This window comes from Ceratina calcarata, unplaced genomic scaffold (assembly GCF_001652005.2).
Source record: "Ceratina calcarata isolate Rehan_Ccalc_2016 unplaced genomic scaffold, ASM165200v1 scaffold422.2, whole genome shotgun sequence".
Taxonomy (NCBI): domain Eukaryota; kingdom Metazoa; phylum Arthropoda; class Insecta; order Hymenoptera; family Apidae; genus Ceratina; species Ceratina calcarata.
In genome coordinates this window covers 1,323,980-1,348,241 of record NW_017165837.1, presented here as the reverse complement: position 1 = coordinate 1,348,241, position 24,262 = coordinate 1,323,980, and the positions used below count along the sequence as shown (strand labels likewise).

At 42.6% G+C, this 24,262-nt stretch overlaps 1 protein-coding gene across 3 annotated transcripts in view; it reads left to right on the top strand.

Annotated features, from left to right (window-relative positions):
• Nucleotides 1–7,502: 7,502 nt before the first annotated feature.
• Nucleotides 7,503–24,262, top strand: part of mub (poly(rC)-binding protein mub) — a 164,812-nt gene continuing 148,052 nt past the window's right edge. For 2 of the 3 annotated variants that reach the window (XM_018027351.2, XM_018027350.2), the window contains exon 1: nt 7,505–7,519. The gene's annotated coding sequence lies outside the window, so the exon portion shown is untranslated. Of the gene's footprint in view, nt 7,520–24,262 lie in introns of all 3 variants that reach the window. The other variant, XM_018027349.2, reaches the window with a different exon arrangement.

Here is a 24,262-nt window from a genome sequence, read left to right as displayed (position 1 = left end):
AATTTTGAACATAATTATTAGCAGTCATATAGTTTACCAGTTGCAACAGTAGTGATTAAATATTCTATTTGGCGTGCTATCATTTGAAATCTGAACACTCCGGAAGGATAATATTTCCATAACAATGCACAGACATATTTTTTATCATTTTGAAGCACGTTGCGTTATCGATTACTCGCTTAAATTTGAACAATATTCGTAGGTACGCGTAACGAAATCCAATGAGCGTATAATGCTTCATTACGCGTGATGACGGCGATGAAATTAATTTACAAAATTTCGCACATCGAGTTTCATCTGAACGCTGTCGCAAGAGGGTGCGTAAATTCGTTCGTCCACTTCTTTTTGTTCATTTCGAGCTTCCGATTCTTGCATTATTAATGATGCAAAATATAAAAAACATTTTCTTCACGAAATGTCGTGGGTTATAAGTTCACATTTATTGTTTCTTTTTATCACATTTATTAATCATTTTTTATGAGATATAGGCAGATGAAATTATGCTATAATCGTCGGTCACCTAATTTTCTGAAATTCATTTATAAACGGCGTCAAATCTTCGGTCGATAATCTTCCGCTCCTCTGTCACTGGACGTCGCTTCATTTGCGACCGGTATTTTCTTTGTTCCCCACCCACGCGTCGGTAAGGAAAGAAGGGTGTAAGCGGGTTCGAAATGTCGTTCATTATGCTCACGAGCGGCCGCCTTTCGGCGCGCTGTCACACAGGAATAGGCGATCTTCAGTCATCCGATTACAGGCTCGGTTCGCGTGGCCGTAACGGTGGCGCTTGTTTCATAGCGATCGGTTCCTTCCACATGGCGGATCAAAACGCCGAATCGACGTGCCCAGCGAACACGGGCCATCTGACACGAAAAGAGAGACATCGCTTCCGGTTCTGCTCGTCGAGCCAGCCAGAAAGAATTAACTGAATAATCCGTCCGTGCATCAAAGCCAGTCAAATTCACCGCGATCCTCTCCGTCTTATTCTTATTCTTCCTAAGACTCGGTCCTCTGTTTGTCTTCTGGCGTACGGACAAACATTTTGTTTAGAGACAGTCTTGTGGCCTTACGTTTTCGACGTCATATCCAAATCAAAGCTTGATAGCTTCCGCGTAATCGTTTAAGATCCTTAGGCGACGACGTTCTCGGGCTGTAAAGACGCGGCGAATCGGTGTACTCGATTCAATTACCTTCGAAATCCCTTGTCGTCGGACATTAAAGCCAGAAGTAATCCCAGGGACACGGTGCGCGAACGGTGCTCCGAGCGGATGCTCTTGCCTCGCCGCTAAGCTACACGGAATCCTCTATAGGGTAACGATAATCGATACACAAAAAAAGAGAGAAACGGGCGAAACTGTGTCTTCGCTTCAGTGACGGAATACCTCGTGGTGCGAATGTGTGAAGCAAGAGAGTCTGTGGAATACGATTCTACTTATTTCGTGGATAATATCACTCGTTCGAATCCCGATTTAAATAAGCGTCGCTTAGAGCTGCACTTGATAAAGCGGCGCTTTCTGTTTTCTATTTACTCTCGAAACCTCTCTGATGTTCCTGCATTTGATGAAGCGATAGTGGATCTGGTTATGATTGATTTTAAATTAAAGAGTACACAGTTTATAGTAGTCCATGTGAATAAATCTGAATGTTTTTATTATTCAGTTCTTCTGTAAATCATTTTGAATGACTCCTTTTACCAAGATAGACATTGATCTTTCCATTATTATTCATGGAAAAGCGCAGAGTCATTCCATTTGTTATAAGAACAACGTGGGAAGTCAGAATTGACTCGCAATTGATCCTTGTCTCTCTAGTCGCAAATTTAATGATTATTCATCCGTCGAGCCAACTGATACTTGCAATCTCTTCAAGATGCTCCGACGTGTGCATCAGATTCGATCTCCGTTTGCGAAAATATTCCCTCCCGGGAGGGAATATTTTCCTTTAGCGATGACAACAATTTATTCGCGCAGTCAGTTATGTACATATCAATTGGCAATTTCCTGTGTTGCCCTATGAAAAGTGGCTATTGACCGAATCACCTGACATTTTCGAGGCTTCCATCTCGGCTTTTCTTCCGCGTCATTTCCAACCCGCTCTCGATGGATTTCTCGCTTCTCCATTCAGCTACATTGTCGCAGGTCACGTGCACTTCCACCGTGCACAATACCTTCAATTTTATCGACTTTAATCGACCGTCCCCTAATGTGTGATAATATTTCCTCGCGAAAATCGTCGTTCACATCTAGTTATTTTGTTTAGAGACAGTCTTGTGGCCTTACGTTTTCGACGTCATATCCAAATCAAAGCTTGATAGCTTCCGCGTAATCGTTTAAGATCCTTAGGCGACGACGTTCTCGGGCTGTAAAGACGCGGCGAATCGGTGTACTCGATTCAATTACCTTCGAAATCCCTTGTCGTCGGACATTAAAGCCAGAAGTAATCCCAGGGACACGGTGCGCGAACGGTGCTCCGAGCGGATGCTCTTGCCTCGCCGCTAAGCTACACGGAATCCTCTATAGGGTAACGATAATCGATACACAAAAAAAGAGAGAAACGGGCGAAACTGTGTCTTCGCTTCAGTGACGGAATACCTCGTGGTGCGAATGTGTGAAGCAAGAGAGTCTGTGGAATACGATTCTACTTATTTCGTGGATAATATCACTCGTTCGAATCCCGATTTAAATAAGCGTCGCTTAGAGCTGCACTTGATAAAGCGGCGCTTTCTGTTTTCTATTTACTCTCGAAACCTCTCTGATGTTCCTGCATTTGATGAAGCGATAGTGGATCTGGTTATGATTGATTTTAAATTAAAGAGTACACAGTTTATAGTAGTCCATGTGAATAAATCTGAATGTTTTTATTATTCAGTTCTTCTGTAAATCATTTTGAATGACTCCTTTTACCAAGATAGACATTGATCTTTCCATTATTATTCATGGAAAAGCGCAGAGTCATTCCATTTGTTATAAGAACAACGTGGGAAGTCAGAATTGACTCGCAATTGATCCTTGTCTCTCTAGTCGCAAATTTAATGATTATTCATCCGTCGAGCCAACTGATACTTGCAATCTCTTCAAGATGCTCCGACGTGTGCATCAGATTCGATCTCCGTTTGCGAAAATATTCCCTCCCGGGAGGGAATATTTTCCTTTAGCGATGACAACAATTTATTCGCGCAGTCAGTTATGTACATATCAATTGGCAATTTCCTGTGTTGCCCTATGAAAAGTGGCTATTGACCGAATCACCTGACATTTTCGAGGCTTCCATCTCGGCTTTTCTTCCGCGTCATTTCCAACCCGCTCTCGATGGATTTCTCGCTTCTCCATTCAGCTACATTGTCGCAGGTCACGTGCACTTCCACCGTGCACAATACCTTCAATTTTATCGACTTTAATCGACCGTCCCCTAATGTGTGATAATATTTCCTCGCGAAAATCGTCGTTCACATCTAGTTTTTTCGTTCTTTCGAGGTCTAGGAGTCTATAAGGGTTCACGTTACAAATCTAATGATTGATGCTTTGTTTTCGTTAGAAGATTACATTTTTCCTATGGTTTGTATGATCGACTCAACGTACATCGTATAGCTAATTGATACGGTTTTAAGCAACGTATCAGTCCTCGAGATGTTCTGATTTCTTGACTGTTTCACTGTCGGCAGTGGAAGGGTTCCGATGCCAGAGAACGGCCACCACGAAATTCCATGCTCTAAGAGGTTGGGCTCTCTATCATCGATCCATAGCGCTCTCAGGAGCCGTCTGGGAAAGTAGAATGTCTGGCATGGGACCGAGGATAGAGATAACAGGAGCTGGATTTGGTGCACGCGCCGAAACTTTCTTGAAAAAAAGAAGACTTAAGGCGTTCGAAAATCGTCGAGTCTCAACTTCGATCTTTTTCTTTGGACCGAGTGCGTCGACTCGGTTCACTTTCATTCTCGACTCTTCTCTTGTTCCTCTTCCCATGTTCCCTTTTACTCTGATCAACCGTGGCGTTCCTCGCGCGATCGACCATTTCCTTTTTCGTCGTTGGACTTGTGCATGCGAGAACGAGACAGGAAACGACGGTGGTCGTGGTTATTTTCGAACAGCTGCCTCGATACGAGGAAGCCATTGTTCCGCGCGGTCCTAGTTTGGCAGTGATCCTCGATGTCAGCCGGTCTAATAAAAGCCGGGTCGAGGCTTGCGAACCGACGCCGCCGATCGGAGTCGACTCTGATTCACCCTTGCAGGAACGGCCTGGATAAATGACTCGCTTTCGGTTGTACGTCATGCGAATTGACGGGTTCGAGAGTATCTGTGGTCGGATACCTCTTAATGCCTCCTTAGTATGTCGAATATCTTCATTCTACCGCTGGAGTTCTAGCTTCCTTGCTCTCAACCTCCCATTGTAAAATTAGTAATTAATAAAATGCATATTTTTGTAATCTACGCACTCTAATATGCACTTCTGATATTTTGCATTTTGTTATGCCTCGCAGCGTTTATATTTTTTGCACATTCAATTTTTTTATTGCATGAAATCCACTGTTTAGTAATTTTCACTGAAGATGTGCATGTTATAAAAAATAATAAGAATGTAGTTTTTAAGAGTCAGAGTTCCAAGGATGAAACTGAACACTTTTTGTCGGCTAGTTTAATTTTCTTAATGGTAAGAAAGAAGGCAGAGAATCTGCTCGCGATATATCGTATTACACGTCGGTGGTAGAGAGAAATCCGCAATATTTTGAAAAGTAATATCGTCCACGCATATTCCTAGCTGGAACATAGTTTAAGGGAGTTATCGGACTTCCGATGAGACTCTGAAAAGCAATATCTGTTCCGTGCATCACGTCTTAAATCCGGCTTCACCGGCAACCAGCGACGAATTCTGAAAGATAATATCACCTCGTCGCGGGTAGCAGAGATTACATGTACACGCTGTCTGAGCCATGATACGAAAATTGAAGTCGCGCAGAGGAACAATGGTTCTCATTAAATATAAAAATGTCTTTCGGATCATTACTTCACGTATTGATCTTTGTGTTAATTGCAATAACAAAAGTAGCACACTAGTACTGGAATATTCCAGCAAAATTGATAATTTTAATAAAAGGTATTACAATATAATTAGTGGCCATTAAAACATTGGTTAATTTTCTATAATCCGTTGGTACGATTCCGATAATAATTCTCTGGGACAGTGAATTCATTCAATGATTTAGCGAGGTATAAAAATGACTGATGAATTATTCCAGTCAAATATGATATTCCAGAGACGAATCTGTTATGTTTAAAGAGCACGTTTCATATGCACAAATCTAATGCATACGTAATTCGCGAATGAGAAATGCATGCTCGGTTTAATTAATACAATTTTGGGACATCTGTATCGTTAATCGGGTAGAGCAGGAAGGGCGGTAAAATCAATGCTCAGCACTGATTCGTTAATCGGACAGTTCGGAAGACGTTTCCCCATAAGATGCGCGGAGAAATGTTTGGCCGATGGCCGGTTGCCAGGCAGACACAATCCACGCTATAAATACAGGCGGACACCGGCAGCATGTCCCATCCCTGGGTCGTCGTTTCATTCCGTTCCGCGCGACTACCGTCGTCCCCGAACTTTTTCGTCCAGAGAGCATTCCGCGCTTCGTTAACACGGGCAAAACGCTTCGGATCGCTTTAGCGCGCGCCCGATATCGCGTTGAACCCGTCCGGAATTCCTTGCTGGACGTTAGGCTCCGCTCCTCCAAGCTAATTCGGATCCGCGCGAAGTAACGCGAACTAGACCGAGGCGAGGCGAAACACCGTGAAGCGGTAGCTAGAAATCGGGATTTCACGGGATCCACGAATCTCGAATGTAACTGGTAGAATTGAATAATTGGCCGTCGGTCGTGTTCAACGTGTTAATCATACGTAATTTTCCCCGACGTATCGAAATTATTTATATTTGTAATATTTTTGTCGAGGATACGTCAATTACGGTTTTATATTATTTCGTGGAAGGTCTTGTAAATTCTTCCGCTATTTCAATCCGCGGAATCAATTAGGTGCGAGGTTGTCCGATATTAGTTTCCCGATTTCCGTCGGGGGATAAATATCGTCGCAGCTAATCGATCGTGCCAACGTGACACGGGTAAGAATGTTTAAGGATTAAAGGCAGAAATGGTCGAGGATGTTTAATCGAGGAAAAATGAAGAAGACGGTGAATGGGAAGGAAAGAGGCGAAGAAAAACGAGAGGAGAGAAGCGTTTATTGGACGTTATTAAATGTAATGCCACGAGGCGTGCCCCCCTTTTGGGAACTTTACCGATAACTTCGTAATTCCCTAAAAGGATCCCCGACCACGGGACTTTCAAGACGTTCTCTGCCTCGTCACGATGTTTCCCTTCGTTCTAGCACCGGTTATTCCGCAGCTAGCCGAAGAATGGACCATTATGTCCTTCTCTTCTTCTTCTTCTTCTTCTTCTTCTTCTTCTTCTTCTTCTTCTTCTTCTTCTTCTTCTTCTTCTTCTTCTTCTTCTTCTTCTTCTTCTTCTTCTTCTTCTTCCTCCTCCTCTTCGTCATCTTTTTTTTCTTTTCTGCTTGTTTTTTAACTGTCCCCGTCAAAATCGATATCGAGCTCCCTTGTCTCATCGTCTGAAAAGCAGAACCTTCTCTAAACATTAGACACTCGCCGCGATAACTTCTCTTCCACGTCGCCGTCTTAATTCCGCATTCGTCAAATAAACTCAGAGAATCTCTCCTCTCTGTTGGTCTTTTTCAGATTTCGTCGCGATTGCGCGAGTTATGAAAATGTTTGCTTCTCATTATTCGAAAGCTCATTAAGGTATTATCGAGAAAGAATCTAGTCGAGGTCTGTGAAGGACGTGTAAACTTTGATTCGTTTCTTAAACGATGATACTGCGAGAATTACTGACGATCAGACGAATAACGGTGTAACGATTCGATTAGCTGTTCATCGAAGAAGTTTCTCGAGGAGGGAAAGCTGGCCTAGTGTCTTGATTAAATTTTCGCCAGGATCCTAAGCCGTTTGCCGATAGGCACGGATTCAAATTTAAATTCCGTTCGAGTTTTAACTAGTCCAAACTTCGTTTGAGAGTCAATTGATTCGGTGTCCCGCGCATTCGCCCGGCGAATAAATTCATTTAAACGCACAAACTGCTATGCATTCTCATTTGCCTGAAAATAGCCTCGTGGTCCAACAATGAGAACGGTATAATTAACGGGAGAGCCGGGAATGCGCGAAATAGTAACGCTTCAATTGACTAATAAGCCGTTTCATTTTCCATTCTGCGCCAGTCACAATTTTTTTGCCAACCGACGATTTTCTATTCGTCTTTTCAAAGAATTTAGTCAAGAACGTTTCTATTCTCCTCTATCAAATTGCACTAGCGTCACTACTCCGGTCTAATTATAATTCAACCACGCTTCCGCCACGTAACGTTATCTCTTATTCAATTTCCAGTGTGCAGTCAGGGTGATAAAATCACGGTGATAGTCGTGAGGGACACATATGGTAGCTGCGACGCAACATCGTACCGGTGAGTAGAATTATTACTCGTTCGTTTTAAACGTATCTCATTTAATTGCACCTCTCTGTAACATTAAGGCTAAAAGATTTTATTCTAATATCGTTTAGTTTCGTTAAATGAACTCCATAGAAATATGAGTGGGGCTCGTTTGAAAAGTTTCGCGATTTAAACGATGTACACGTCTCGTTCATTTTATCACGTGAATATCGAACGAAACGAATTGTGGTCAGCACGGACGGTGCTCGGATGCGGAAAGACTTTTTTTGCGATCGGGCCGTTTAGCGACTGAGAAGTGGCTTATAGCGCGGCCGTGTAGCAGAAGTGGCGTGTTTGGACTAAATCCGCAGTACTCCGGCTAAGAGCCATGGCGTGTAGCCGTAATGGCAATGTTGACGAGTGAAATTTACCTGAAAATCACGTTACCCGCGAAGTTTCGTCGGACCAGTGTTTCTACTAAGGGGGATGGGGAGGAAACGAGAGAGAGATAGAGTTTAGCATGGAAAGCAGAACGCGATACACGAGCGCCCGTACAAACGGGTTCGCTCTAAAATTGAATCGGGACCGCGTAAAGAAAGATAATACGTATAGTCGGTCGAAGAATTCTAGTAAAACTGAGAATGTTCCTCTCAAGTTCGTACTATCGAAGTCTAGCATAAGTCATACTGAAGAATTGAACACCTATACCTGCGAAATCTCTATAGGAAATTGAAGTGCAAGCTTATTGAACAAACGCAAAGTTTCGGAGATCTGACGTGTAAATGTATATTGCATTTCATATATCGCGATTTCCTCGCTTATTGAACAAACGCAAAGTTTCGGAGATCTGACGTGTAAATGTATATTGCATTTCATATATATTTTCTACTTCCGGAAGTTTGCAATTTTAATGATAATAAGCAATGACTACTTTACTCTTGAATGAATTCTCGGAAGTTAATATTATTAAATGAACTCGGGTGTCGAGAACGAAACTTGTAACAGTATTCGAACGTCTTCCCTGAATTTATAACAGCACTAGAATTTTTCCATCGACTATACTGGTTCTTCGGAACTACGAGGCATTTGAAGTGTCCTTAACGAAGTCTCGCGGCAGAGTGGAGATTGAAATTGAATCTTGCGGCACAATCATGTCCCGCCTTTCCCCGTAGTCGCAATATTTCTCGTTGTCCTATGCATACTTGTTAGGTTCCCATCCTCGAACAGTGCTTCGGAGAAGTTTCCCTGCGCAAACTGACTTCTTCTAAGACAATCCATATTTCATAGTCGCCAAGCTGTTTTTAAGATCAGTTGACAGCGTGTTGAATTTTCAATTGACGTGATTCATTCCATTTTACAAAATTACATGGGAAACACTTTTTGAAAATTCATAAGATGGAAAATTGACTGAGAGCAAGGGGGGCTTGCATTAATTGCGTTTAACGTTGCGTAGGGGAAGCAAATTTAACAACCTTAATTTAATTCATCGTGGCTACATTGAAATTGCATGCGTCGTAATATTGTGCACGCCGGGTATATCAGTGCACCGGTATTACTGTTTATTTATTTCGTGTCCACTTGTCCCAGATTTTCGTTCCACGCGAAGCTATTTTCAGTGCTTTTCACTTTATTGCTACCTGCTTTGCGACGTATTTTTGCATATACTGTTTTCGGTATCATCGGTCCGAACGTTTCATATAATAGGCCGTATATAATTAATAGACATACCTCAGAACATCGTGTCCACTTGTCCCAGATTTTCGTTCCACGCGAAGCTATTTTCAGTGCTTTTCACTTTATTGCTACCTGCTTTGCGACGTATTTTTGCATATACTGTTTTCGGTATCATCGGTCCGAACGTTTCATATAATAGGCCGTATATAATTAATAGACATACCTCAGAACGAAGATATTAAGTAGCATAATGGAACATCATAAGGAAATAGATCTGAATCACGCGGAAATAGATCAGAATCTAAATTTTAGGCGGTGTTAATAAATGTTCATTAGAAGATTAATTATTTTCATCACTTATTTACTGGTGGAATGAATGTAGGTCGCGCGTCGCACGCTTTCGTTATTAACAGTCAGCGTTTTAATGTTCCCTTGAACCTATATGCATACATATTCACGTTTCTTGAAAAAGCTGTTTCACGGTGAAATATCGAAAAATGTTGGTCCGCGCAATTTGCTCTCGATACGTATATATCAACTGGCCGTTTTCACGATTCACGCGAGCGTGGAATTAATTAAAAATGTACGGCGTAGAGTACAATTAAAAATATCGGACGGTAGTACCATTATTAAACGTTCTCTTAATTTAAAAATACCTTGGACGTTGTTACAAACGCGCGATGAAATAGATATTCTGTGGAATTGATTACGTGAAATCGATACGGCACGCTTCGATACAGTGTGTAACTTTTAGAGCCGGAAAGCGCTTTGATCGATGCGAGTTCTCCCGGGTCTGTTGAATTTAAAATCTTCACTTTTCGTCTCGCGGGGCAAGTTAATAAATCCTGATCCGCGATATTCGATGAAATATTAAATTTAATTAGTATACTCGTTTTTGTTCACTGCAAGAGTTATTCCAATTTCATTCTATCTTTGTTATTCTGATTTTAAATACATTGTCGCATGGAAAGTTTTTTTATAAGACAGTGGATCCTTTATAAATTATATCTTTTAGCAAAGATAGTTTAGTGATAGAAAATAACGATAGAGGACAGGTGATAAAAGTCGTAGTACCGCGCAAACAGCGTTAGGAATGGTTGAGAAGTCGTTGATCCGAGCGTGGATGGGCGTTAGCGAGTGGGTTTCTATTAGCGTTGAAGCTTAGCTTTGAAATCCGTGCAAATTGAGCCGCGTATCCTCCGTCTTAGGAAACTCGTGTGTTTCCTCTTTGAAATTCGCGCACCACGTGCTGCAACAACGACCGAGTAAGTGGATCGTCGCCGGCTTAATCGATTATCCACACTGTTATGCGACAAACGTATTTCCCGCGATTACTATAACAGGCTTTCATCTACGTTTTAGGCAACGTCCATTAACGAAATTACGCCGTTTGCATACGAAACAGAACGTCGCTCCTGACGCTTTCTATCTCTATCCTTTGGCTTAGAGGGGATTATGGGAAAGCGTCGCCGACAAGGGAAAAGTCTCCATGAGCCACTCCGTTCTTCTTAGTTCTGTATCACTCCTTAATTCCTTGTAATTGGAATACTTTCTCTCTTATTGCTTGTGGTTAAAAGAAATCGCATTTAACCTTGTTGCATTTATTTTAACGTTCATGGATTAATCCTGTCGTATTTAGAAACGATAGAGGACAGGTGATAAAAGTCGTAGTACCGCGCAAACAGCGTTAGGAATGGTTGAGAAGTCGTTGATCCGAGCGTGGATGGGCGTTAGCGAGTGGGTTTCTATTAGCGTTGAAGCTTAGCTTTGAAATCCGTGCAAATTGAGCCGCGTATCCTCCGTCTTAGGAAACTCGTGTGTTTCCTCTTTGAAATTCGCGCACCACGTGCTGCAACAACGACCGAGTAAGTGGATCGTCGCCGGCTTAATCGATTATCCACACTGTTATGCGACAAACGTATTTCCCGCGATTACTATAACAGGCTTTCATCTACGTTTTAGGCAACGTCCATTAACGAAATTACGCCGTTTGCATACGAAACAGAACGTCGCTCCTGACGCTTTCTATCTCTATCCTTTGGCTTAGAGGGGATTATGGGAAAGCGTCGCCGACAAGGGAAAAGTCTCCATGAGCCACTCCGTTCTTCTTAGTTCTGTATCACTCCTTAATTCCTTGTAATTGGAATACTTTCTCTCTTATTGCTTGTGGTTAAAAGAAATCGCATTTAACCTTGTTGCATTTATTTTAACGTTCATGGATTAATCCTGTCGTATTTAGCACCTTTTTTTTATATCCTATTAAATAGTTTTTATATTCATTATATAAACACGTCGACTGCTTATGTGGAAGAAAAAGAACGAAATGCAATTCGCAAGTTGGAGATGTTCTTAATTGGGCGATCAAGGTTTTGCGGGTAATTGGGTTGAAGGAGTCCTGTAACTAGTTTCGGAATTAATTGGAACCAAGGATTAAAGAGGGATTATAGCTCGGTTCGAGAATCGGTTCAATTAAACTTTTTCGGTTCATAACCGAACAATTTCAGTAAACGATAATTGATTTCGGACTATTTTGTTTTTATACAATTGATGAAGTTTTGATAAAAATTGGGGCGAACGATTTAGGATATTTTCTTATTGCTGGTTTTTTTATTCATTTCTTGCTCCCTCCGCACTTGTTCGCTCATCCGTTTAGCCCGTCTACCCGTTCTGAAAATCGGTCGTATGCAATAAACTTTGTCGGAACTGCTTGGGACGAGTTTATTTTCACGCCACTCTGCTTCGCCTCGCCTCGTCTGGAGTGCGCGGCGTGTTGTCATTTCCTCTTTGCCTTTTCCTCGTTTTCGGTTATTTTGCCTGTCCCAGCTATCTAGTCAAGGGAGACAAACCTTGTGAAGGCGCTTATACTCATTACCAGAGCCGTTCGTTGCCTTGGGAATTAATTTAAGATTTCACGAGTTATCGAGGGGGAGGATTTTCCGGAAATTTCGCGTGCGGCGAATCTCGTCGAGTAATTCCTCGGTGACTGTCGATCGGAGTTATTCCTGAAAAAATATTTGTGCTTCTTATTATCGAGGAATATAAAGCAGGATATAATAATACGAAATGGAACATTTTATTATGAGAACGTTGAACGAAGTTCGATGTACATTTGCAGTAATACTAAGTACATTATGGGCGAAATAAATTTCCGAAAACTATTTCCAAAGTACATCCTGTAACGCACATCCTCTGTAGCTAGGCAAGGTTCATGGTCGTTATGTACTGTGTGATTATCGAACTAAGCTCGCTTCAATGCGAAAACTCATTTCGAATCCCGTTTTCAAACTTCGTACTTCGCACAGAGTATCTTGGGATTGTACAAAGCACAGATAAGTTTTCAACAGCAGATGAGTATTAAATATGTTCTTTGATCATTGTTGCGAAAGAGTCTCCTCGCAGTATTTTACTATTCCACGTTTTATTTATTTCCGCGTTAGCCTAGCCTGTCCGAGGCCAATTTTGCATCTCCTGCAACGATTTAGTAATCCGGGAAATGTTATTTGACAAGAAACCGGGTATACGGTAGTCGTGGAGCGATTTACGCCCTGCATAAGTTCGAATGTATATAGGCACGTTTTACGGAACGAGGTCACCGTCTTCTCAGTAATCGTCAATGGAAGCTCCCCTCGTAGTTTCGAGTACGTGACACGTTCCGGATGTTAGCGTAAAATAATTGACTAAAAGTTATGTCCCTTTACGCTTTCCTGAACGCTTTAGTATCAACCAGTGTTACGAGGAAGAATTTAATGAATTTATTAATAAAATCTTCTGAAAATTTATCGTTTCCTTAGAAGACCGAATTTGTGTACAAGAAAACATTTTTTTAAATAGTACATCAGTTATGGAGCTGCGAAATCAGCAGTACTACGCGTCTGACTATAGACAGTCCATTTCTCCTTATTCTCGAGCGCCTCACTTCTTTCTATACATTTCACTTGATCTGACGAGTCTGTCATTTAATTTTTATTTAAGTTTTATTTAAAAGATGATTTTCTATTATATGAAATAGTTCATTGGTGAATTGTGGCATTAATAAATTTATTCGTAGTGCTACATACTTTCGCTCTTGCATAGATTGCAATGTAATTGTGCAAACTACTAAATCAACATTACATGTAGTTAGGGGTGAGTATTAATATGAGCTGCGTCTCAGTGGGATCGTAAATGCATATAAGGATCGACGAAAACCCTACATTGTTCTTGTGTTTCCGACAGCGGTAAATGGGATAAGTTTGTATCATAAACTATTCAGGATACAGTAGTGCGCGTAACAAAGAGTTGGTTGAAATACATCTGGAGGCAGTTGCCAGTCGGACGCCGGTTTAAATGATTAAAATTGTTGGAAATAGTACAAACTTGTGCGTAGAATAGTTTATAATGTTAGCTTTATTAGAAATGTGCTATTGTGGCGAACTGTATTCTCCAATGAAATCTTTGCTTTTTCGTGCGACACGGAGTCCCATGAGGCTGCCACTCTTTGGTAATCTCCCCTCGGTGGTAATATCTTAAAGCATACGAATTTGGTCGTCGGATTTTCACGACTCGGTCGTAATAAACACGCGAGGAAATTGAATTCGTGACAATTTTCACTCTTTGTTGGAATCCGTGGCTGGTTCCATTAGTCCGAGACAAATAGAAATTTCGTGACGGAAATAGCACACGGAAAATTGCCAGTCGGTGATCTGAAGGTCTCTGTATTTTTTTTTTTTTTCTTCGTTTTTTAAGGATGTAATTTCTTTCGGTGCATGCACGTCGTGGTTGCCTGCAGTATTTCCCGTGGGGTGCTTCAGATTGGAGATTACGATGCAGTTATCTTCCTTTAATCCGAGCCAGCCTGCTCCCTACACTACATGCTATACATATATCCGCCGCGTTGTCCTGTAGCTCTTCATTACCACTATACCTCTCGGGATCCATTTGTGCTTGTTAAGCCCTCGTGGCCGCGCTATTGTCCGACGCACGATCAGAATTTCCCGATTACGAAATCATCGTGGTTAGGTTGTAACGGAAACTTTGAGTGGTTTGGGATCTTGACGGTTTGTGCAGACGGATGGAAACCGAATGTTTGATTGGTACGTGGAAATAATTGAATCGAACGTATCGGATTATTCGAATTTTCCACATGACTACACAAGATTTACAGTCTCGATCTATGAATGGTCAGTCCAAGATTTTTAACGACAAATAAAAATTGCTTCTGACGCTCAGATGAAATAGTTCGCATATTTGTTTCTATCATTTATCAAATCACTGAACAGAGAAACCGGATAACCATCGTTCATTCGCTTATACACGATTCGTTTATTCGGGCTTAAAAAAAGACAAAAGAAAAAGGTGGAATTTGCAAAAAAATAATCACGTGAATGGAAAAACGGTAGGCAGGGGAACACGGGTATTGGGCGTGACATTAACGATCGATTGCAAAAACAAAGTTAGAAACACGCGCATCGTCGAGGACTCGCATAAATACAAATCCGACGAGCAGCGACGGCGTGAATACTGATAATACCGTACAACCACGACAATGCAGGTATGTCGCGTGCGTACAGCTGGCTGGCGAACAATAACTGAAAATTCCAGACCCGATAATGTCATATGCGCCTCAATACCGCTATCCGGCGACGTTCCTCCGCTTGTGGACAAACGTTCGCGTGTATATTGAATGAACCGAGGGATCTTGCGAATCCGGTATATGCAACCAATTCCGCGGCGACGCCTACACGTTTCGAAATCTTATTTATAATAGAGAGTGACTTTGCAAAACGGAACAGACGTCGCAGATTTTTCTTGGGAATCATATCCTTCGCAATCTTGTTTCTCAAACAGAACTTTACGCGCGTTCAAACAGAACACGGTAGACAGTTTTCATTCTATCACGGTTGGCAAACTTTTCCGGAGTTCCTTTGACTAATGACGCCCTCGGCGTTCGAGCGACACGATCATTTATCGTTATTATCTCAGCAGGTATCTTCTGACTTGTCTTTTCTTTAATGTACCAAGTTCGATTCGAAGTTTCTCTCGAAAAAGAACTACCATATTCGCAACTTTCTTTCTCCGTAGTTCCTCAATTAATCCCGGAACTTTTGTACAGAAGTCGTCGTTACGGTCCGCCAATTGAAAATTAGTAACAGCAAATTATTAAACGATAACGATCGCATCTTCTGTCATAATTAACGTATTGGTCAGATGAAAGTGATTCTTTGATGGGATTTCTATTGGTTCGAGGAACAGCAAATTCGTTCACGATAAGACTTCGTATCGTGACAATGATTTTTCCACGCGATTAGTATATTTTATCAGCCGACGGAGAAAAAAATCTATGAAAGTCGTCCGGCGGTCCTAGTTGGCCGAGAGATGGCTCGATTCGTCTTGCAGCCTGTCGACGATTGGCCGACGATTTTTTTGGCACTGAATCTAAAATCATTCTCTCTTCCTACTGTTTCTCTTTCTCTGTTTCCTCGTTCTCCAACGCATTTCGAAGAGGTACAACGGGAGCGAGTGTATTGTGTCCATCTCCCGTGTCTCTGCTCCTCCGTCGTCCTCTTCTTTTCTCGTTTCGTTTCGTTTAGGCCCGTTTACAGTTCTCTAAACTTAGCCACACCGCTTTTATTTTACCCTATCGTCGCGTTCCTTTCTTTCCTCTCATCCAAAAGTCGAGTTCGTGACCGATTCGTATCCGATCGTTCGTTTCGCCGATTCCTCTTTGGATCACGGATGTATCAGTCGCGTCTGACCTCTCGTCACGGTCGAATTGGGAGAAAATTGAAGGCGCGGTGGGGAAAAAACGTTCTCTGGCTCGCGACCGCGCTCGGGAAGCCTCGTGCCGCAGCATCACAGTGAAAAAGTGATAACAACCGCCTCACGGTGTAACGACCTTCCCCGCTCACGGAGGAAAACGGGCAGAGACTCCAGGCTTCTGCCGGTTGGGCTGCTTGTTGACCGAGAGTCTCCAAGCCGAGCTGGCGAAGAGGGCTTCCGGCCTCAGGGGGTGAGTGTGCACTCTTCCTCTGGTTCTCCGTTCGTTCTTGTCCTCCTTTTTCACCGCTACTTTTCCTTCGTGTTTTCTATTTCTCTACTTATCTCTGCACGGCATCCCCATCTTAATTTCGTGCCGTTCGAAAAGATAATGGGAGAGCTCTCGAGCTACTTTGACCGTTCGTGAGGACAAGAGCTTCCGTCGTCGAATTATTGCCCTCGTTCGATGTATCAACGAATGAGCCTATAATGAACAGATAATACTGAAAAGATTTTGCGACTCTCTTATATTTATAATTTTCACGATCTAACAGCATTTAGGTATAATTTCATTTAACCGGCTTAATAGCGACTGAGGGGCGCCTCTTTCTGTTTTTTTCGCTTTTCCTTGCTAGCAGCTGGCTCCCAAATAAGAGGATAAGACCATGACGGTATCTTGAATAAGGTAAAAGGCGCGACTAGTAGCAGCTTAAAGTATCGTCCTCGGCAACACGGCTGTCAAAAGAAGAAGGGACTTACGTTAGACTCGCGCCGCTTGTTGACCGAGTGTCTTGGAAGTCAGCTGCCGCCGGAAAAGCCCTTTCGCCCCGCAAATACTTCCTCTTCTCGGTCCTGCACGATTCTTTCCCTCTCTCTGTCTCTCGCTCTAGTTCTCTCGCTCTTCTTCTCGCCCCAACCCCTTTCGCCGTGATTTCTTATGTCCCGTAAATTCCACTGTAACGTCTCCGCGATATTTATCGTTCCTCTTACGTTTCTTTCGCGGTGCCGCTCGTGATCTTCGCTCTAACGCGTTGACTGCAGCTTGTCCTCTTTTTCAGTTCATATGTATTCAGGGTATCAGTTGATATTAGTAACAGAGAGTTCATTTACTATATGTTGAATGATATCTTAACGAAAACGAGTTCCCTTCCGAAATAGTAATCAACGTCGCGTTTTGGGAATTCGGCAAGTGAATAACGTTCTTGGCAATCTGTCCTAAAGCCACGTCGCAGGCAATTTGATTGGTTGCCCGGGAACCAGCGTGCGTACGTACCTATCTAGATACGTGCTATACAGCGACGGCGGCGGCCTGTTTCTGACGTCTGTTTCTCGTGGCATTGTCGACGTCGCGCCGCGTCGTTTTAGGTGAAAACGCGTTATATGTGAGTAAAGGTGGAACCCGTAGGTAGGCGCCGAGGTGCAGGCGGAGCGTTTGCCTGGTCTCCCACTCGGACGTATTGTGCGCCCCGTTTCAAAGGTACTCCTGATGGCACGCAGTTTCATTTCCTTATTTTTTGATATGTGCTACAATTTCGCTCCTATTTTCTTTTCTCGAATTATTTTTATACCATGCGGTTTACATGGTACGTGTAATAATTGTAATGCTTCGGATTAAACAATTTATTTATATTTATCGTTTAATTATTATAGATATTAAACTGTAGCCAATAAAGTGAAACACAATAATACCGTGCAAATTAGCAACGTTTACACACGCAATTTGTTCGCTCGCGTAAGTAAAACGGACATTCGTTTGCCTATTTGTAAATTCAGCGAAAACGATCTGTACAACCTATTTACACGCGATTGTTACATCCAATTAGCATTTGGTCAATATTCTGCGCGACATTTGCGAGTATTTTCATTTAACCGGCATTATAAATAATTCAATGGAAAATTGTAATCCCAGGTTCTTTGTACTAGCTTCCCACGGTTGATTTTTAATACCGGCGGAGTTTAAATCCCTTAAATGACCTCCTAACCGAATTCGCTGTGAAAGCGTTCCATCGGATATATCCTTTCAACATTTTCACCGCGTATTGTTAATCTCTGAGATTTTGTTCGTACCACGCAACCCTGAACGAGCTAATATACGACAAAGCCTGACCGACAGGATGGCACATTTAATAATGAACTCTGTGTTCTCCTCGTTTTCTCGGAAGCCATTTGGTTAAATCGCAAGCAGTTTAATCGCGTTGGACACTTTTATGAAAATTATAGCAGCATTGAGAAAAGTTGCCTGCGCGTTCAATTTGAATTTTGATTGTTTCATTACTTGAACTGTTGAAAAGGAAACTTCGGTAACGGAATTGAAAATCCTTGCAACTAACAAAATCAACTACCCCAGCTGATTTGCATTCGTTAAGTTCTATGATTTGAACTCTTTTTTAAGCTAATTGTAAGCTAATTTTTTCCCATGTAAATTGATCTTCTGTAAAAGCACGTTAAAGCTTCTACTCGCAGGAATTCATGACCACGTTTTTGTTTACGTAATGATAAAAAAGGTGTGCCATAATTTATGTCGAACGGGAATTTTCTTGTTTCATTCCATTGTATATCCGTGCGATAGAGCTGTAGCAAAAAATCATGCGTCGCGTGGCATCAAGCCAATCTAGGAGGGTTAACCAGAAGTCGATGCACCGGAGCCAGTGTTTCCCTCTTACAAGACTCGACGATCGATCGTGGTAGGCCTGCTCGATAACCGAAAGTTACCAATCGAGCGTTCCTTTCCAGCATTTACACCGTCGGTCCGGAAGACGAAGTGACTGTACGTGAATCGGCGGTAGTGAAAGGGAGACGAGTCGTTTCGCGTCGAACGGAGGAACGTTGAGAGAAGGAGCGCGCGAGACGTTCGAGAGGGTCGAGATGGTAGGCGGTAGGCGCGTAAAGGGGAAGGGTCGCAAAGGGGTGAGTCGGATGGAAGGGACGTATTGCAGGGCCTGGCAGGCACGACGATGCATTTAATAATTAACTCGCTGGATACACGACGATGGATGTCTGACGGGGTTTCGCCGGCGGCTCGGCCCGAGTAAACCGGAGCCAAAGGGGTCGGCGGGGGTGGTTTGTTGCAGGGGCGAGCGTGGGGGTCGAAACGAAGTACGAGGGTGGGAGATCGGAGGAGAATGGTGGTCTGGAGGAAAGTGGGTGGGACGGAGATGGGACGAGGGAAAGGGGTAGTGCTTGGGGTAGGTAGGAAGGTTGGCAGCCGGAATGGCTCTCGTGGATGCTGCGCGACGATCAATACACCACGTGATGCCACGCGTCACGTCTTTCTCTCTCTCTCAACGTGGTCCTCTTTCTCTCACCCCCGTCCCGTCTTTCCCTCCTTTTCGCGCGCATCGTCTGCCTACTCGTTCTCTTTCCCCTTTGCTTGTTCTTTCTTTTTCAGTCTCTATTATAGTCTGCTTCCATGGTTATTTCTCCTTTTTTCTCTAACGGATGCTCTCGTTTTCACTCGCTCTTTCGCTCTCTATCTCGCCTCCTCCCTCCCGCCGCCGGTTTCTTTCGTACTCCCGACTCTTCTTTTTGTCTCGCTTTTTCGCCTTCCTTCTCTCTCCCTCTTCCTCTTTCTCAACGAGCCTGGCCGTTTAAGTCTCGCTCTTTTTCCTTCTTAATTGTAGCGGCGCGGTTTCCTTTTCTGTCGTCCCGTGTCCCCTCTTTTTTCTTACCCTATTTAATTCACCGCTCTCCTTGGCACCCTTTTCACCGTTTCCCTCCTCTCGGTTTCAACTTACTCTCTCCCGTCGTTCATTCTCTTTGTTGTTTCTATACCGGACCAATGATTTTATTTTTTACCCCGACCACCTCTCTTCTCCTATCGGTTCACCGGCGAACCTTTCTTGTTCGCTGTCGCATGTTCGCTCTTTTCATCCCGGAATCTCCTCTGTACATCTACCTCCATCTTCGGACGCTCGCTGTCTCTACTTTTTCCTTGTTGCCAGATTTTCTTTGGTCCCCTTTGCTCTCGATCCGCGATCCCGACGCACCGTTACGAGTTTCTTTAACTCGTCGAATTTCACATAACATGCCCCTCGGTCGGAGACTCTCCATAGTTTTACCAGTTTCTTTTACTCCCGTTTCTTCGGTATTTTCTCTTCCCCCCCCTTTTTTTACTCCTTTCCAAACCGTGATCCGCGAGCCAGAGCGGAAAATTGTTCTTCCATGAAATCCCAGCTATCCGCGCGTTCGACCGAACTCGTCGCTCTTGCGTTTATCGAAAAAACCATCCGATTTTCATTATTTGTTCCCCCTTTTTGCGCCGGCCGGTCGTCGAACTCCGTTCAGCTTGCCCGTTCTCCGACCGCCTTCGACCGACGTACGTTTTCACACATCGTATTTGATGCGAGACAAACGTCGACAATTGCACCATTTCCGGTTTTCCCCTTGACCGTTCGCTCGAATTTCCGCAGGTACCTTTCGACGACGCCGATGGTATTATTTCAGTCGATAATTTCAATGAACACCCGGCCATTAGTAAACGTTCGACTTTGAATATTTTACTCAATTTAATTTCATCAATCGTACCTTTCATACGTCACTTAGTGTACCGAATGCTCATTGGATCCGCACACATAGAAAATGTGGTACATACATTCTTTATGTATCTTTAATGCTTCCTATGCATCGCTGATATTTGGATCTATGAACGTGCTACATCTTGTGTGCATGCAAAGTGAGTCCAGAACCCAGTGAGTCGTCTGTACGTAGCGTCTGTCTCATCCAAGAGAGATTGTATTCGATGAATTTCGATCGTTGAATGTAATTCTGGACTTTCCCAAAATACATCGAAAGTCACGCATGATACCTCGTAGGGAAAATGCAATTATGGTAAATATGATGTTCAAAAGTTTCGCGTTTCCGTTGACGTTCTCTTTTTAACCACGGCTCGGTCTTCTCGGGAAAACGATCCGCCGGTGATACCATGAAGAGGATATCGTTAGTACCCCCGAAAACCTGCGCGACTTTAATTATGATGTAACCAGATCTCCGCCCGCCGTTTCCGGTAAAAGTAGGACGAGCAATAAATGAATTGGATGCTGGGAAGTTATCGAGATTCATATTTTCCGTCCCCGGGTCTTCTTGTCCGGGGAAGATGAATATTAATCGGAACAACGTTTAGCGAGACGACAAAAGAAGATCGCGGAGTCAAAAGCGAAAAACATAATATTAATTTAAAACGGTTCTGCCTTTTGCATTCTGCGTTCATCGAGCTGTTTACATGAATTTTAATAGCTCTTCATTGAATCTTTTTATTGCTTATCTGGTTATAAACTGAAATCATTAGATTTCATCAGTACGTACGATTATTACTGTACTATTATAATTTGAAGAGCCGTTGCATTAGTCGCTAATTTCTAACGCCCACGTTTCCTCTCGCCAACTGCAGATATCCTTCCTTCACGAGGAAACTGTCCTTTTCCAAACGTGTTTCTAACTACTCCAAAATTCTATTTGCATCTTAATTTCGGCGGGCGGAGGATTTCATACGACGGAATGAAAAAAGTGCGGTAAAGCGCGAGAGAGACAGAGGAACGTGAAAAAAAAAAGGTTCATGTAAAATGAAGTAGCCGGTAGTTTATTCCGGCTCGTTCGTGCAGTACAAACGCTCCGAAATTGCAAATCCGCTCGATTGATCTCGGATGAATATTTAAGCCGGCTGCAACTCGCGTCGCTTACTTTCTCCCTTTTTCGCATCGCTTTGACTCGATCGCGCGGCCTGTACACTTTCCCTCGCCCCCTCTGTGCGCGCGAGTAAGGGTACGTTGACCACCTGCGCGACAATTAAATTTTTCTACCGGTAAAAAGTGCGCGGCAAAACTTTTTATTCCGTAGCCTAATCGTACCGTGCATACTTTACGGCCTACTCCGGTTCCCGTCTATAAACTTTATGATAACGATGGCCAATAAAAGCTAGCTATAATTTTAGGAGAAAATAACGACGTCGAATAACTTTTACTGTTTTGTACGATTTTCTTTATTACGTGCTTCGTTTTACTTTGTAGTACAATTGAACGTACACCTTTAGTCATGAGAGATACGCTTCCATGTGCTAAATATACGAAATTAATAGAAACAGTGGCTATTTTAATTGAAAGATTATGCTATAATCATATTGCTGTAATAAATATAATAAATCATATTCAATGAAGAATAGTTTCAAGAAAATTGAATTTCGATTTTGTATATTTCGAGCTGCGTTTCGTTCGAGAAAAAATCACAAAGTCATATATACATGTAATAATTAGAATAAATTTGTTTGTTCGGATACTAAATGCACCGGCTGTTTAGCAAACATTAGTTGGTAATTCTAAATAGTTTAATTGGGTACTGCAAAGTCGAGCATCGATGAACCATGCGGTTAGCGATCTATTTGCTCATTAAGTTCCAATGTCCTGTTTTGACGTGCAAACAGAACTGTTCAGAATTTAGGGCTAAATTCGTCGCAAGTATGATTTCCTGAATCCATACGATTCCTGTGCACATTTCGATGGTTAGTAAATAGAAATCAGTTTTCTGTAGATAATTTTTGTGTAACCGATCTCTTTGGTTCACTGCATTTTGCAATTATCAAATTGTAGTCTGTTAAAATAATGAAACTTTTAAAATAATGAAGCTTAAAAAGTCGTATTTTACCACTGAAGTATGTGGGTGCCCCCAAAGGCGCCGTCAGTCTGATGAAATTTCATTTGCGTGAAGTATCGCAACTGTTCGCCGATACGTGCACAATGAAAATCCGCGAATCTGGCGAGAGAGGAAATGAAACGCGTTGCGGATCTCCCATCGCTAGGCACAATGAAATCTGTACGTTTGTTAAAACGTTGTTTGATCGACCTTTATTGGGACGCTCGATATCGAAGACGATTCCCAATATTTTTTACTAACCATGATCGCGTGCCACGTTGTTCTTCGGCCATCGCTAGATTCAGATTAGGATCAAATATGGGAAATAGATTCGTTCCAATCGATACTCTTCAATGCATCTCGATGACTGGTTCCATAGATGTAATTGGTTTTCTATTGCAATTGGAACACCCATTCGTCTATACGTGTTGCGACAGACAGTGTTCCAAAACTTTTCACTCTCATAATTCATGTATCGTCTGAAGGAATTACGAAGTATTCTAAGAGCAGGCGTGTGTACGATCAGTTATGCGTCTTAAAAAGGAAACTACACAAGGTCTGCCTGTTTCTACGATTTATTTTTCTTTTAACTTTTGCGATTTCACTGGAATCGTGTTTTAACTCACAATGAAACGCTCCGTGCATCGTATCAGCGTGTTTGCAGAGTTGGTCGGTGCATCGTTTACGAGAAGCGCGGCTTGAATGCCTGCGAAGACGCAGACGGGCGCAGTCTACACGCACTCCGGTGAATGCATCTGCCGGCGCAGTTGCAACCTGTGTGTCGGCTCTGGTCTCCGGTGTAATTGAATAGAGTAGCAGCGGCGGTAGTAGAGTACGGTAGGACGTAGACGGGAACGGGTAGGGTGAAAAGTGAGAGAGATAACTTGTGACAACGTAGACCGGAACACGGTTGCGCGTAACGCCGACTCATTGTTTACGGATAAACCGACGCGGCTGTTACGTCCCTCTCTGAATGCGTTTATTCCCCTCAGATTGTGTCCCCCCCACGTATTCGCTGCGCCCCGTTGTCGTTCCAGTGCACGGCGCTCAAAAACAATCCGTCCCCGTTGAATTTTCGAAAGCCACATAGTCAGTAACAATTTTCCTTGTCCTTCGTTCACGTTTTCCTAACGATGCTTGCTATTTCTAAGCACGAAGTAAAAATTCAATCGATGTTTAACCCATTCGCTGCCAAGGACGAGTATACTCGTCTTTGGCAGGGTGTCACGCATTGCCAGGACGAGTATACTCGTCCTGCTTTAAATATATTATAACATGCAGGCTCTTTTGAAGGCCCATTGCCAACGACGAGTATACTCGTCTTTGGTTTTCTGCTTCTAAATGATTATGTATGATAATATATGTGCTCTTACCAAGAAATAACTTGGCAGCGAATGGATTAAGTAGAGTGAATCATTGTTTTGTTACAAATAAATTGATTGTTCATATATTATTTTATTTTACTTCAAATATAATATCAGAATACTTTGAAGATGTGTATACGTCCTGTTGTGATGAATTTCACAAAACTAACAAATATGCTGTTCCATTTTCCTACTCTACTTCACGATAGAACGATCCTCACAATTCTCTGCATTTTTATGGAGTATTTACAAAAATAGATGATGTTTATTTGGAATATATCCATGGGCAGAATAATACAAAACGAGAACGGTTAGAGAGACATAAAAACAAGCCAGAATTCGTGAAAACAACCTCTAAAACTACGTTAGTGATCTTAAACAA